General features: G+C 37.7%; 1 protein-coding gene across 4 annotated transcripts in view; it reads left to right on the forward strand.

Moving 5' to 3' along the window:
* The first annotated feature begins 3,885 nt into the window (after window positions 1-3,885).
* Window positions 3,886-16,133, forward strand: part of src (v-src avian sarcoma (Schmidt-Ruppin A-2) viral oncogene homolog) — a 36,351-nt gene continuing 24,103 nt past the window's right edge. For 3 of the 4 annotated variants that reach the window (XM_044123514.1, XM_044123517.1, XM_044123515.1), the window contains exon 1: window positions 3,895-4,275. The gene's annotated coding sequence lies outside the window, so the exon portion shown is untranslated. Of the gene's footprint in view, window positions 4,276-16,133 lie in introns of all 4 variants that reach the window. The other variant, XM_044123518.1, reaches the window with a different exon arrangement.

Below are 16,133 nucleotides of genomic sequence, written 5' to 3' on the forward strand. Positions count from 1 at the left end.
CCCAGGAAATTTGTACAAGCATACATTTTTTTAACAGTGCCTGTTTTTTTTTAGACTTCTTTAAATCTTATCCTTAAAGTAATGCAGTCTTCTTTCTAACACTTTTAGTTTCACTTCAGCAGTCGGGAGGAGTCCAAACTAAATATCTGAAACACAACAAACCTCCTTCAAAATGCTGGGTCATGATTTTCCAATCATGTGTGCATGATGTGAGATTGTTTCCAATCTCAGTAACTAAATGTGGTAGTGAATATTCAAATGTCCAGATATGTCAGAAAGGCAGGCTGTCAAACCAGACCTAATTTTTCTTTTTACAACTGCACAAACTTAAATCAATTCAAATCCATTTTTTACAATAAGATTATTGAGACAGACTGAAATTTAAATACAAATATTCCAAATCAATCCTAGTTATAAAAGAAGTACAATTTCAGTTTGTAACAACAATTGGTAAAAAGTTAGACTCTAAAATTGTGTAATTTTGTCTCAGCATAAATACGTTTGTTCTGCCTCAGACATTGTGGGATATCAGAGTAAAAGGCCTTCAATTCAAAAGAATGCCACAATTATCAGATTTGTACTTGCCAAAGGTGTTGAAAATATTTTATTGTGTGTGTTCCACTTCACAATTACGTACTACTTTGTGTTGGTCTATTTTGCAAAGTTTCAATAAAATACACAGAGGTTTGTAGCTGTAAATTTAGAAAGGCGCTGTTGGTGGATTATGTGGAGACAAAACAAAAATCAAAAGAATGCTTTTCCTTCAGGAAAATCAGGTACTTGTGTAGCATGAAAGCGCCTGGCAAAAAGTAAAAACATCAAAGCATCTATGACACATTTCTGTTTAACAGCTGAAGACTTTGCAAAGCATTGAAAATAAGTCAAAGCCATTTTATTCATTTAAAAAGTAGATACAAAGATTCTGCTCGAGATCAAGCTGAATAAACAATTAGCTGCATGTGTCTAATTATGCAACTAATTAGTTAGTCACATTATAGGGAGCTTTTGCATCTAGTTTACTAAAAGCAATAGGAGGTTTTTGAATGAATGGTCCATCCATCTCTCCCCACACACACAACCAAATACACACCAACTCTCCTGATGGTGTGTATTCTGGTGATTCGATTCCATATATTTTTGAGAAAACTAAGAATTCATTTTTTTAAAAGAAAAAAACACAGAAATTTCAAAATTCAATAAAGAGCATTGGTAATGTTTCTTTAGGCAACCATTACTTTTTCCGATTGTAAAATCTAATGGATTTGAGAATCCATGGTGCAGATTGTCTCAGTGTAACTCAGCAGAAGCTGCTGTGTTAAAAGGCACAAGAGCAAAGGACAGAAGAATATAGATGGCCATATTATGTCATTTACACACAAACAGGCTGCTTCTCAGGTGATTAAAAGTTTATGAATATAGATATCATTCTCTAAAAATAATTTAAAAAAAAACCTATAACCTTAGTAAAGAGTAGTTCTGTTGGGAAAGTTTCTCCATGTGGTGTGGACGGCTTCTTGAAGGTTTCACATTTTACAAAATCTGAATCTGGAGCTTGCTTTCATCCGGGGGTGTGGCCTGGGGTCCATTTGTGGCCCTTGGATTGATTTTATTTTACCCCCCACCAACTCCAGTTCAAAAAAAAGATATAATTTTAAAATGTTAAGTCTACAAAGCTTTCATCTTTTTACAACCAAACCTTTATAAAAAGCAGAACCACGTTTATCCAGAGATTTTACTGAAAAGCCGAGTTTCCTGCATCCGGTTCAACTTTTGTGTAATTTATTAAACTCAGCTTAATATGGCCAGTGTTTTGAAAGAAAATAATCCAGATTTTTGTTTTTATAGCTAAGAACAAATTTGCTCAAATGAGCACAAAAGAAATTGAAAAAGGATTTTCAAATTTTGAAAATTGAAAGTTTTTGCAAACGAGCAATCCTTTTCACGTTTTGTACCTACAAACAGAAACAAAGAAAATTTGACTTAATGATTTTGACCCACATGACAAAATTTTTGGAGACCCCTGCTTTTGTCAAATCTGGGGGTTTTTTTCCCTTCCAAAGAATATCACAACTGAATATGTGGCTAGTCCAGGATTGGTTGTGCACATAAAAAATAATTATGAAGGACACAAAAAGTGGGTAAGAACAAAACCTTTTTCCAAAAAAAGCAACGCATTCCAGTAAAATGAATGATGCTACAGCTATATGAAGTCCATGCAAAGTGTAAGCGTTTTAGCCAGACTAGTTATCAGTGTTAAAATATTAAAATACGCTCTTGTGTAACATAAAGAGCATTGGTAATGTTTCTTTAGGCAACCATTACTTTTTCCGATTGTAAAATCTAATGGATTTGAGAATCCATGGTGCAGATTGTCTCAGTGTAACTCAGCAGAAGCTGCTGTGTGTTTATCATAAATCCTAAAGCCGTAACATATTTACTGTCCAAGCTAAAACAGTTCAACACTTAATCCACTGAGTGTTTCCTGAGTGACTGTGAAAACTCTCAAAGTTTATTATACTCTGCTCTCCAGCACAGTCAGCATCTACTTATTAATTATGTTGTGGTAATTGTCCTTCGTCCTCTCAGCGATGCTTCACTTCTGAAGATTATTGTCTCTAAAATTACTGCTGTGGTTGTGAATAGCTGTTTATAAATGAGTTCCCCCCCTGGACGTGGATTACGCTGGGGGTTTGTCTTTTTGTGTATAATGCTGTCTGATTGCTTCTCATTCTGAAACATTTGCAGATCTGAATACAAAGTCTGGGTGTCCAGGATGTGCCTGTGTTTGGATACGAAACAAATAGTCAGGAAAATGTAATGTCTGCTCAATTTTCAAAACTCATTAAAGAATAAGAAACAACAAGTGATAAGGGAATTTTTGATGACTGATATTTCTTCACCTCAGAGATTCATGCAGGACAAACATGGAAACATCACATCTAGGAAACATTGCTGCAGGAGTTTATAGAATTTTATTTTTAAAATAAATTTTTAAGAAATCAGTTAAATCTATGTTATAAATGTCAAATTTAGAGTTTGACAATAGTTGTGATTCAGGATAGGCAAAGTAGAATAAACAATGTGTGAAGTTACAAAGCTTATTATCAGTTCCAGTACACATTATTTTAAAAATTTACTGAAAAGTTAAGAAAAAATCTCCCTCAAAAAGAAGAAAACAGAACAAACAATACAATCACTCCCAAATCCTGACACTGTGAAAGCATACAGAATATATCATCAAATAGATTTAATTTTTTACAGGTTTGTTTAAAACTTACACACTTTGGAGTAATAAGAATATTGATACATAGTAGTTTAAAAAATCCACTGGAAAATTTTATACATTTTTGACAAAATGTACGTTTATTGCTATCCACATAAATATTTGGCGCTAGAAATCTGTGATTGTTTAAGTTTTTATCAGTTTATTCCATTCAGATGATGTTTTCCCATTTGAACAGTAGAGGGCAGCATTGTTCTAAATAATTCCTTTTGAACAAAGCAAAGATATAAGAAATTTCATTTTTTTCTGTAATTGGGAGACTTTTTAGTCCATACCAGCCTTTATTTTTAGCTTTCCAGTAGATTACACGGAATTGAAGAATTGTTTTAAAATTTCTTTAATAAATTATTAAATGGTAAATGTTGTGTTTAGTCTTGAAAATGCAGACACTGGGTGAATCACGGTCTGACTTCAGGCGCAGGTTGGGACCTGCAGCCTCAGGTTAGGAGGCGCTCATCAGAAACACCATTCAGCCAAATCACAGAAAACCTGTGCGTAATTCCCCTCTGACCAATCAGAGCCTGAGAATGCACACGAGCCCCGCCCCTAGCCCCGCCCCTGCACATCCCAGTGTTTTGATCCCGGTTTGTTTCTGTGTTGTTGCTGCAGAGGATCACAGAGTCGCTCGGCTTTTTCCACGGATCTCTGTGGGCCACGCTTGTCCACCTTCTTGTTTTCTGTCTGTTGAGTTAGAAATAAAAAATAAAAATAAAAAAAGATCTCTCCTCAGCTCCGGAGGGTTTCCCCATCATGACCTCACCGGACCGCCGCCGCTCCTCTTCACCGGGATTCCTCATCGCTCCTCAGTGAGCCTGGCTTCATTTTGGCACCTCCTCGCTCCTCTTCAGTCCGCTGATTGTATAAAATAATTATATTATATTTCTGGATCTGTGAGCTCAAAGTGTCGCTGAACAGATCATTGATGTTTTGACGCCAAATTTGTACCTCCAGAAGAGAGAAGAGACTAAATCTCCAGCAGCCTGTTCTTCAGGGTGAGTAGCAAAAACTTGTTTTTCTTTTTTCACAGACTTCAGACAGAACTTCATGAAAAATGAATGAGATCTCAGATGCATCAGTCCCAGCTTTGTGTCTTGAATCTTATCTTATCTGCTCACTGTTGCGGTTTTTTTCTTGCTCTAACAGTAAGTTGTTGAAGCAATGCCAGCTGCTCCATCATTTCTGGTCCTTAGGAAATACGTTGCATACTTTTCATACCTCCATGCTGCACATTATGAGGCAATCACACCACACCTTACTGGATTCCAGCAGCAGTGACAATTAATTAACTTTAATAAAACTTCATTCAAAGACTAGAACAGTATTCCAATATGAACACTATAAGAGAATGATATGGAGAACTTAATTAATTTGGCAATTTCAGAGGCGGATTTAGTTGGACCTAGAAGAGTCCATTCTTAGTTTCATTTTTCACTGGCCTTATTTAACCTTGACCTGTACTTGTTGCTCTTTCACAGGTTTGTTTAACAAATACACTCTTTACAAAATATTGTTTCTAGCCATGTGTTTCATAAACAGTGTTGTTTTCTTTTTACATTTTATCTGAAGCTGTGAATAAAAGTAGCTTCTGAAAATATATGAAACATGACAACGACTGTGTTCATTTTCTTGGAAGTACCAGCATTTAGATATTGTGATTTACTATTGTAACTAGAGTTTATTCCTATCGTTTACCATCTGAATTTCATATGTTTTGTGCATTATTTTTTTTAAGACATCAACTATTATTTTTCTTAAAGTTTATGCAAGTAAAGGTTTTGTTTGCCAGAATGGATCAAATACATTTTATATGTGAAATTCAGTAGTTGTTAGTTTTTGAAAAAGCAGGTCTTACAAATATGTTTTGGATCTTACAGTGCATTAAGTATATTGGAGTCAATTTCCAGTTTGAGCTTCTAAACAGAAACGTGTCTGTTGTAATTGTGAAATTAAATAATAGATGCACCGAGAAGTAATTCTGCTATATTCCTTTTAAAACGTCTTTGATAAGTAACCGGCCAATCAGACTAAAGAGAGTGATTTTTATTTTATTTTTTTTATTTTTTTACTGATCTGTTATTGTATCATGTGAAGGGTTATTAAATCAAGCTAACAAAACTGTGATGATGCTGTGACTGAGAAAAGAAGACTCAAAGCTAGCTATTTTCAGTTTCAGGTGTTTTAAAATGAAGTCAGCAGAGTCTATTTAAAAGGAAACTGTAATTTTCTGTGACGGGTGTGTCTGCTGTTCATTTAGGCTGTAAGAGAGAGAGAAAGAGAGAGGGAGAAAGAGAGAGAGAGGTGTTCAGCAGACACCAGGAAGGCCATATGGAGGAAAGCATAGGGGCTTTGTGTTTTTCCTTCAGGCTTTTAGCTTTTGTCTTGCTTGTCAACTGTGCTTTTTTTAGTCATTCACTGAAAATTGATCAATCAGATTTTTTCATCTCAAGCATAATTTTTCTAGTATTATTGGTCATTATTAAGATATAATAACTGTATCTTCAAACCCATAATACACACTGCTGGGGCTCCTTAAATCTGATTAAAAAGTGTATTTCAAAAAGAAGCGATATGTATTAGTCAGATATCTCCCTAACATGCATTTTAATGCCTGTATCTTTTTATTTGCTAAATTGGCCTAAATCTAACATTTTTCTGTTTTAAAACCTGAAGGGCAGCAACGCATGAAAATTCACTGGTCATTTTTCATCAAACATTTTGTTTAACAGAAGAACTTTGATCAGAATCAGTTTTCTATATTTGCCAGCAGTCACTAAATTATTTTTTATAAGCTTTTAAAAAATAATGTATGAAAATGTTTAGGGTAGAGATAGTAATGGGGTTGAACGTAGTATGCTAAAGACAATTCTAAACTGTTGTGTAAGTTTGGTTTTGTTTTATATCATATATTTTTAGATCTTAATCTTATTCTTAAGGAGAAAACTGAATAAGCTAAAATTTAAAAATGACATACAGTATAGATTTCTAAAACATGCGTTTCTTCTGCTGACATATATTCACTAGTCGTTTTTTAAAAAAGGAGTATCAAACAAAATTCTGCTCCTGCTTTAGAATTATTCAAAAATGTTTTTGACCAATTTTGCAGAAAATTTGTAATGAACTCACAATTATGCATTAGCAAGGAAAAAAAAGCAAAAGGACTGGAGGCATTGATGTAATTCTGCAGTAAACAGACAAAAATGTTTTGAATTAATTGATAATATTATATTTTATATCTCTAGAGTTTAGAGAGCCACATAAAAAGCTATGGTGGGCTGGATTTGGCCTCCAGGCCTCAAGTTTGACTGTAGTTTAGATTAACTTGATCTGGTGTATTTTCGGGGCCCCGTGCGGCGGAGCACCTTTACCTCAAGGTTAGGACGGCCTCTGGAGATGCTGACTGTACAAGCCACGGTTTCCGTTCCCACAACCCCACACACTTTAACCGACACGCTTCAGGATTAGCGTCTCCCACTCAGCATGGCTCAAATGTCCAAATATTGACTGTCTGTGGTGAAACTAATAATAGAAAAGACTGGATGTGCCAGCGAGAGCCTCAAACCAACTGGACCACAGCATTTTTGCCTGATCTTGAATAATAATTCAGTCAATTCCTCCTCCTGCTTACAGTATACACATCAGGCCTGAATCGATGCCAGACTACTGATCCAGGATCTGCCTTCATTACTGAAGATAATTCAAACAGGTTCAGCGTCTAGACAAGTTGTTCCTCTCAGACACTTAAGTAGTGGCCTCCCTGTTCATGGCGACGTCGAACTGTCTGCATTTTTGCCATCCTGACATTGAAATATAACGCCTGGCATACACACGCACACTCACACCCACACGCTCAAAGCCTGCTGTGCCTCTATATCAGTGTGTTGCCACAGCTTTTTGATCTGCCTTAAACCTAAATATTGCACATAAACCCCCGGCTTGTTTTTTTTCCTCTCGCTGTAATCCGTTCTGAAATCTGAAACCCTTTTTTCCAGAAACTTGTGACGAAGCGCCATTAAGTGAGTTTTCATGGAAATAAAAATGCTAATACTCATAATCATCAGGAGTGCAAACCACTAATCCTCCAGATTCTGCCAGAAGGGGTTTGTGCTCTATTTTTTTTTTTTTTTTTCGTTTTTTATACATTTTCCTGAAAGAATTAAAATGTTATGCAGCAACAAAAAAAAACAAACCTAAACACTGGTTTCCCTTGTTTTTGGCATTACAGAAACTGATGCTTCTGCAAACACAGATTCAACAGACCATCCCTAATTATTTCTCTCTGCTGCTGTGTATATATTTTTTTCTAAATTGCTAATTGATGCCACTTTAAGGACCCTCCTGCAGTGTTAGTGGTGCAGCCAGCTGATGCTGAGCAGAAGCAGCATGAAAAGGTTCATTGCATTTCCTCAACTGTCAGACTTCAACTCCGCAGAGGGGACCTAATGCTCCCTGGAATCCCATGAATGCATCCCAGAGAAAGCCAAATATGTTTGTGTCAGCTCCAATGAGGTTGCTGGAAAGTGCCTCTTGAGGTTCAAATTCCTGCTAATTGGCAGCGTGGCCAGGCACAGGCGCCTTTGTTCGCTAATACAGGAGGTTTCTGTGTGTGTCAGGCTGATACACTGAGCCTGGCATCAATGAACTGTTTGTTTTTTTTTGGGGGGGGGGGCGTTTTCTGAGCTTGCCGCTCCGGGAGCATCGATATCGGCTTTAGGACAGGTCACTTCCACTTTTTTAAAACTTCCTTTGAACGGCTTTTCTCAGGGATTGCAAAGGAAGGATTCAGGGTGGTCCACAACTCTAGATTGCATGGCTAAAGGGAATCTTTCGAGTCAAATTCAATAAGCTGCTTTTAACCGCAATGAAGCAAAAATGTGCAGGCAAGTTAAAGAGGCTGCAGTCGAGCTTGCAGCTTGATGACTTCATTTAATTTTGTGGGTGTCCCATTTTCCTTTAGGACCAGTGCGGATGCACTGACACTGAGCTGTGAAGATGAAATTTTAATTTTTATGATATCATAAAGAATACAGTCATGGTAAAAAGATATTGCGCGCTCTTCAATTGCAGGGTTTTAGAAATTATTTAGTCTTCTACAGTTATTTCAATTTAACATGAAGTGTAGAGAAATACACAGATTTATCATCATTATATATTAAATGAAGACAAAAAGCTTGGCCTTTCTGCATAAAGTAGATTTAGGAGAATAAGTAGCAGCTAATTAAATAAAATAGAATAATATACTTGATCTTCCCTAGTGGGGAAATTCAAATCTCACAGCGGTATGTGGATGTACGTGAGAGCATGCATATTAACGGAAAAGTGAAAAAATCTAAAAATAAAAACAGATCAAATTTGCACAGTAAAATATGACTGTGCAGGTATTATAAAATATATGTTTGTCCCGATCCAATATGGACAAATCGGTCCAAAATAAGTATTGGATTGTATCTAAAGTCTCAGATAAAAGAAGACTGATAGAATCACTCTACATCATCATTTCATTGGTTGATAATAAATGACTCAGTTGTTCTCATATCTATTGTTAATGTTCTCTGAGTAATATCACTTCACCAAGCAACATGCAACACAATATTGCACCACTAATTGTTGTCTTGTCAGCTCCTTTCACACGAGCAATCAATCTTTGTAGCTCCTCCAAAGTTAACATGGAGCTGACAGTAGATTTTGGCTGCTTCTCTGCTTAATGTTGCCTTTGCCTAGTCTGCCTACCAACAGACATCTCAGATTTTAGTTTTAAGAAATAAAAAAATGCTCATTTTTGTTCCATTTTACAGTTATGTAGAACTTTGTGTTGATTTTTCCCAGAAAGCTCAATAAAACACATTGCGTTTCTAATTTAACACATCTACGCTGCAAAAACACAGAATCTTACCGGTTAATTTTAGTTCATTTTCCAGTACAGATATTTTAATACATGTTAAATAAAACAGAAATAGCTTACAATGAACATTTCATCAAGATATTTATTGTTTTATGTCAATAATTCCTTAATAATGATGGAAAAAGTGCCATTTCCAATAGCAGATTACTTCACTAATCAGATATCTTTCTTGTGTTACTTGTAAGATAGTTTTGTCTAATTTTAAGTGTGCTAAGATATTTACACTAGAAACTAAATAAGAATACTTGGTCAAATTTTGTGTGTTTTTGCAGTGTAAACATCTATAGTTTCATCATTTTGTAAAAACTAGAATGGGTTTCCAAACTATGTTCTGGCAAAGTCAACTATTTTGGGTTTAGTGTGATGAATACTTTTCCAAGGTACTGTAAAGTTTGGCCTGAATTGGCTCATCTATGCAGTGAAGGCATGTTTTAAAATGAGTTCACATGTTTTCAACAATAATGTGAGACTGGGAAAGTCAAACAGAAAACTTGTACATCTGGTTATTGTTGCTAAAGATGATTCAACAAGCCACTGTAGTTAGCCTGTCACGCTTGGTTTTCAGTTTTGTCTTTGTCTTTGCTTAGTAAATAAGGGCCGTTTGGATTCTGTTGTATTTTTGAACGCTTGAGGTTTGTCTGTGGTGGACACCAGATTATTACGCCCTAATAAATACGACGTTAAGAATCTGAATATGCGGGCTCTTCCTTTTTACGATAACTGTAAATATAATCCACTGGAACAGAAACAAAAACAGCAGCTCACAAATTACAGGAATTGTAAATGAGTCTTTACTGTAGCAGCAGCTGTAGAAATTGGAGCTTGCCTTTTGTTTTTCTAAAAAAAAACATGATCCTCATTTGGTTTCAGAGCTCGAAAGAAAGCCGCGTTGTGATTCCAGCACCGATCTCCTTCAGTTCCCTGCTGACTCGGTGTAAAGGCACTCTGAGCAGGGGAATGTCAGAAACGGATCATGTATCCAAAAATGGGACATGAGATTTGCGATTGCGCCCTGCTGACTCAGGCTTTTGAATTTTTTATGTTGCAGACACGAAACGTCTGTCGCTCTGGCCCAGATTTGGTGCTAATTAGTGTCCGGCTTGGTACGCGGGCATATGGTTGAGCATGGGAATGCTGCTGCCACCTGTTCTCACATCGCTCCCGTCCTGTTGCTCTGTTTCTCTGTTTCTGTTTGAAATGGAAGCCTCAGCCGCCTAGTTTGGCTCTTTTTCACTTCTTTGTTGCTTCGTGAGCTCTTTGCTTTACTTTTCATTCGAGATGCTCCAATCTGATATATAATATCCGTATCGGCTTTGGAATTGAAAAAAGCTTCTAGATGAGGTATTGGTGACAATGTGCCCGATTCAGATCGACGCACATCTAATTAAATATTTAGCAATAAATTTAGAATTCCTACTTGAACTCTCTGAACCATTTGAAAGAAGGTTATTCGCAATATATTTTTACTAGATGTGCACCGATTGCAGTTTTCTGGGCGATCTTTAAGGACCCAGTGGGTCAGTCTGTCAGTCAAACAGACTGACCCAGACTGACCCATGGTCATGGATAGTTGGGTTCTCACTGCAGAGCCCAACTGTCTGAGGGGACAGTTGTTGATTTTTAGAGTTTTGTAGTACCAGATAAGATCTACTTCACATGTAAGTATCAGCTGATCTCTTAAAATTAAAGAAATTGAGACTGATTTATCGGTGCACCCCTAAGTTTTACTTGTTTGGCTGAGATAGTCAACCTATTGCTTTGTCAGTTTCAGTTTCCTTACTATTTGTTTGAAATTGGCTGACTGAACAAATTAAAGTTGTGTTCTTTTTACATGTTTGGCCAGGTTTCTGAAGCTATTGGTGCATTACTGTGCTGTACTTGTGCAGAGTTATCAAGTATTTTATTTTGAAACCAGGTTGCTGTGTATTACAGACTTTTGCTCAGGTCCCTCTTGAAAATGAGATCTAGATCTCAGTGGGGGTTTGCCTGGTTAAATAAAGGAAATAAGAAGAAATAATAATAAATACATTTGTAATTCAGTTCATTAATGTTTGTGTTTAAAAAAAAGAAACGCTTTGCGTAAAGTCATCACTGTTTTTCTGTATCGAACCGGTATTGGCTGATACTAAACCTCAGATATCTTTATCTGTATTCTGAAGTTAAAAAAGTGAATCAGTGCATACTTCTCTGCGGCCCTGTTAACTGAGAGTTTCTGAATTTCACTCTGTTTGACACAGATTTAGAGACGGTTTCCGCCCCAAAGATGACCGCTGCATAATAAAGGCGGCTGAATAGTCTGGATGCATAGTCCATTCACTCTGAAATATTCCTCCAAGCTCTCAATCTCTTGACCATTTGAATGGAGCACCAGATAGTGTAGATGCAGACAAACAGAGGATGGCTTGTATCCTCCCAGGATCCCCTGGCCACTTCCTGTCCCTCTGCTCTGGGAACGGGCCAGGGTGACACAGGCCACCCATCTCCCGCTCAATCCACCCACTGTTGCCTCAGTGGAAAAGCGATCCCTCTCGCCCCCTTATTCTCGTCGCTCTGCTTGTATTTTCTTGTGACAGGAAAAGAGTCTTTGGCTTTTAGAGAAGATGCCTCTGTGTGTGTGGCTTTGTGTAGGCGCAGCTGTGCGTTTAAAACGTGCCGGTCTCCATCCTCTGAGAATCACCGCAGTGTACATGGGATGGAGAGAAGGTTTTAGTGGAAATTGGGGATTCTTTTAGACTGAACCTCTGGTCCAAATAAATCTACTTATTCCACCAACGTCAGATGGGACACGAAATGTGTCATTCCCTCTGACAGTACAGTGGAAAAATACAAAATCTTACCACGTATTTTTGTCCAGTTTCTAGTGCAAATATCTTTGTATACTTGAAATAAGACAAAACAAACTTACAAGTAACTTTTCAGCAAGAAATATGAGCTTGTTATCAGTCAATAATTCATTAATATTTATGGGAAAAGTCGTAGTTTCAGTGACAGAATATTTCACTTAGAACATATCTAGTACTTTTTCATCACTTTTAAAGAATTGTTTAATTAAAATAAGCTCCTATATTCTTCTGAAAAGTTACTTGTAAGTTAGTTTTGTCTTGCAAGTGTCCTATGACATTTGCACGAAAAACTAAACCAAAAAGATGATGTATTTTTGCACTGTGGGCCCAAATCTTTTAATTTTTCCAGATTTTTTTATTTTTTTGGAACCTGTTAGCATGGTAGCTGTTTGAAAAATTTTTATTGAACAAAATGTGGAAATTAGTAATTTATTCCACCTACAAACCCAAAACTTTAGTTTGTGTTGCCTTTTTGAAATCAAATGTCTTCTCTTGCTTTTGCATTAGAGTGGCTTTGTGCAACGTAAAGTTTGACCTCAGCAAACTGCAGCATGTCTGTGTGTCAGTCCTTTTCTGGCAGCTGAAACGTTTTCAGGAAGTGGCGGCTCTGTCCTCTCTTCAGGCCGTGACCCCTGGTATCTCACCCATCCGTGCTGATGTCAGACTCCGATGAGATACAGAGCAGAGGCGTGGCCACCAGCTCTCAGCTCTGCACTGATTGCCTCGCAGTCGGCGTCTGGTTCAGTGCTCTGCTGCCCCACCGACCTGCATTTGAATATTGAAATCAGGGCGCCCTGTGAACAAAGGGGTGGTTTAAATAAAATGGAGGAAATTACTGCAGTGTCGGGGGGCCTCGCCCTCCAATCTGCTATGGAAATGTCACGACAGGAAGCAGTTATGTTTTGATGATGAAGCGTGACATGGACATATTTTGTGTCTGCTTGGTTTATTTGTCTATCTCCAAGGAAGGATGATTTTTTTATGATCTTTTGTTTCACTTTCAGTTTAGAAACATAATATTGATCTCTAATTGTTGTTAATCTTTCCTCTTTGTGATGCAGTTGGAAGCACTAATGTTTATAAAATGCTTTATAGAAATAAGGTGCAGGGGTTTTTAATTCTGCACTAAGTTTGCATGTTCTCTCTGTACATGCAGAGGTTTTCACTGGGTACTCCGGTTTTCTCCCACAGTCCAAAAACATGACTGGTGTCTTATTGGTCTCTTTAAATTGTTCTTAGGTAAGAGTGTGTGGTGTGTATGGTTGTTTGTCCTGTGTGCCTCTGTGTGTTTTCACACCTGAAACTAGACCAAAAATAATTAGTAAGACTTTGTGCTTTTGCACTGTACTCCCAAATATTTTCATTTATCCAGTTTTTCTTATATTTTCATTGAAAGAGCCTGTTGGCATGGTCATTTAAAAAAGGTTACACATTTCATTGTTGAGCAAAATGTGAAAATTAGTCATTTATCCAGAGTTTCAGTCCAATAGACTTTGATTGGGGACCAAAATTGCAACATTTGTTACATTTTCAGCTGGCGTGGTTCGCTTTCACAAACCAAACTAAAATGTATGCAAGAATGGAATGGCGTCAGATGTTAGCGTTTGAAGGATTTCTCTTTTTTCCTTGTAAAATTAACACCACAAACCATTTCTCTGCTTTGTTACTTAAATATGCCATGAAAATCAACTTGACCTGACTTGACTAACACTCCAGTAACACTCCAGGTCTTACTGGACCTGCATACCTCTGGAACAGTTGCTACTGTTCTGCAACTTTTAGACGCATCCCTTCTCCAACAAACTTGAATGAAAAGGCTGCATTCCATTCTTGGCGGGTCAGCAAAAACCTGGTGATGAACCCTTCATGTGAATCAGGTGTGTTGGAGCATGGATGCATCTAAAAGTTGCAGGTTAGTGGAACTTGCCAGAACTGTATGATGGAAACTTTGTTTCCTGCTTTAAACCTAAAGAATCCCCAGTGAAGACGGGGCTCCTCATTACTTGAGGTGTTTTCAAAGACACAGAATGGGAGTAAGAACTGATGAGCAGGCACAATGCAGCACCCTCCACACACCCTTTAATTCAATTTTGATAATAAACAACGTGAGCTAGAATGTTTTCACAGCAGTTTGAACAACCACAGAGCATGCACCGCGGCAGCGCCCGAGCAGGATGCCAACCCAGACGGACGGTTGTCTATACCTGCTTCCCCAAACGCATTTCTGCTCCGGGCTGTGGGAGCAGGAGTGAGGTTTAAACTCGCCTCATTCCCAGCCCTGCATTCCAGAGCCGTGACTGGGCCCAGCAACACCAGCGAGCCTCGGACTGCCTCAAGAACACCTGGTTCATTTTACATGCAGATGAAGTTATGTTTAGCGTACCTATATATGTATGTCTGTCTGCGTATTTTATGTAAAGTCCCTGGGGACGGAGGGTGTTGTATTTCAGCACTGTCGGGATTCCTCATCCTGCATGGCAGTGCTGACGAGAAGCTAAACGGTACAAGTGCTGGAAAAGCTTTAACTCACTGAAGTGTGAGGCATATTCCAGTCTCCGTGGAATCGAGTGGATCAAATGCAGCCTCTTTGAAATGTGAAGAGAAGGGGTGAACTTAAGGCTTTGCTTGTACAGTACTCCAGTTCACTGCGAGGAAGCAACAACACACAGCCCTGTGTGATGCTGGAAGAGATCTAAAGTGCCTTTTTGATCTAGCCTCTGCCAGTTTTTTGGACCTTTTCATTTCCCTGATGCTTGAGCGTCTTTTCCCCCAGCTAAAGTGATATACTGCTGACACTTGAACGGATGAAAGCTTTTTTCTTTTCCATTTTGTCTGAAAAAAAAAGGGATTGGAGGAAAAAAAATAAGGGGAAGAGTGTAAGGATGGAGATAGACTATGAAGGACTAATCTAGGGGGTGAGGGGTCGTGGAAGGAATGGACTCAAAGCTCTTGAGGATTATCTTCTACTTCTTCTCCCTCCCCCATTTCAGAGGCTCATAACTGGAACTGATGATTTCACGTGCTCCTAATGATCACAGATCAGGATTCGGGGAAGAAGGGATATAAAGGTTAGGGAGGGACTCCATGCCAAAACTAACACAACTTCAATATTTGTCTGCAGGAATACTCACACAGTACTGCTGAGATCCTAGTGCATGCTTCGTATGTTTCTTGTCCTGAATCCAAAGTTCAGAAGATTTCATGAGTGACAGGAAAACTACACGCACAATCTTACCAAGTGATTTTGCTCTAGTTTCTAGTGAAACTGTCTTGGTACACTTGAAATAAGACAAAACCAACTCACAAGTATATTTTTAGCAAGATATTTTAGCTAGGTCTAAGTCAGTAATTCCTTAATTTTGATGAAAAATTTATTGTTCCATCAGTGCATTATTTCACTTATAATATGGGAAAAATGTCTTGCCATAAGCAAAATAACATGCCAATGGAATAAATTACTTTTTTGTGCTTTAAAAGCAGGGTAACACTTCAGAAAACATCAGACAGTGGAAATTCTTAAATGCAAAGGAAATCTGAGTACGAATCTCCTTCTGTTGTCTGTCACAAGAATAAACCAAAGTCTGTTCTGGATGGAAGGAGAAATGGGGCTTCAAACTCTATTTTTTCACAAACACAAAAAAATCCATTTTTTTGCATATAGAGATTTAACAAATCTGTGATCATTAAAGCATGATTCTCCTTTTCATGCTTGCCTCAGTCTTGTTTGTTCCTAAAGCCAGACCAAATATGAAAATACTATTAGTATTATCCAACGTTCAAATTATTTTTAAGTGGTCTCACAGTTCTATCTCTGTAAGATGATCAAATGCAGTTAAGTTAGAAACCACTGAATTATAAGCTACCAATCTTCAGCATGACCAGCCTTGAATTAACATGTCATTTTCTTAGACACCACAGGGGGCGCTCATCGATCAGGTCCATTGGTTGGACCAGCAGAAAAGCAATAGAAAACTCATTTGGGGGGCAAAAAACATGTTTTCTTGTTGTCGTTTTGTTGTACTCCCTATTCCTGCTAGTCAGCAACGCAACTTGTTGTTTTCAGTTTTTTCTACTTCTCATTAAAGATAAATTGTTGGAGTTCAGCTTC

The sequence above is a fragment of the Gambusia affinis genome, linkage group LG01 (genome assembly GCF_019740435.1).
Source record: "Gambusia affinis linkage group LG01, SWU_Gaff_1.0, whole genome shotgun sequence".
Lineage (NCBI taxonomy): Eukaryota > Metazoa > Chordata > Actinopteri > Cyprinodontiformes > Poeciliidae > Gambusia > Gambusia affinis.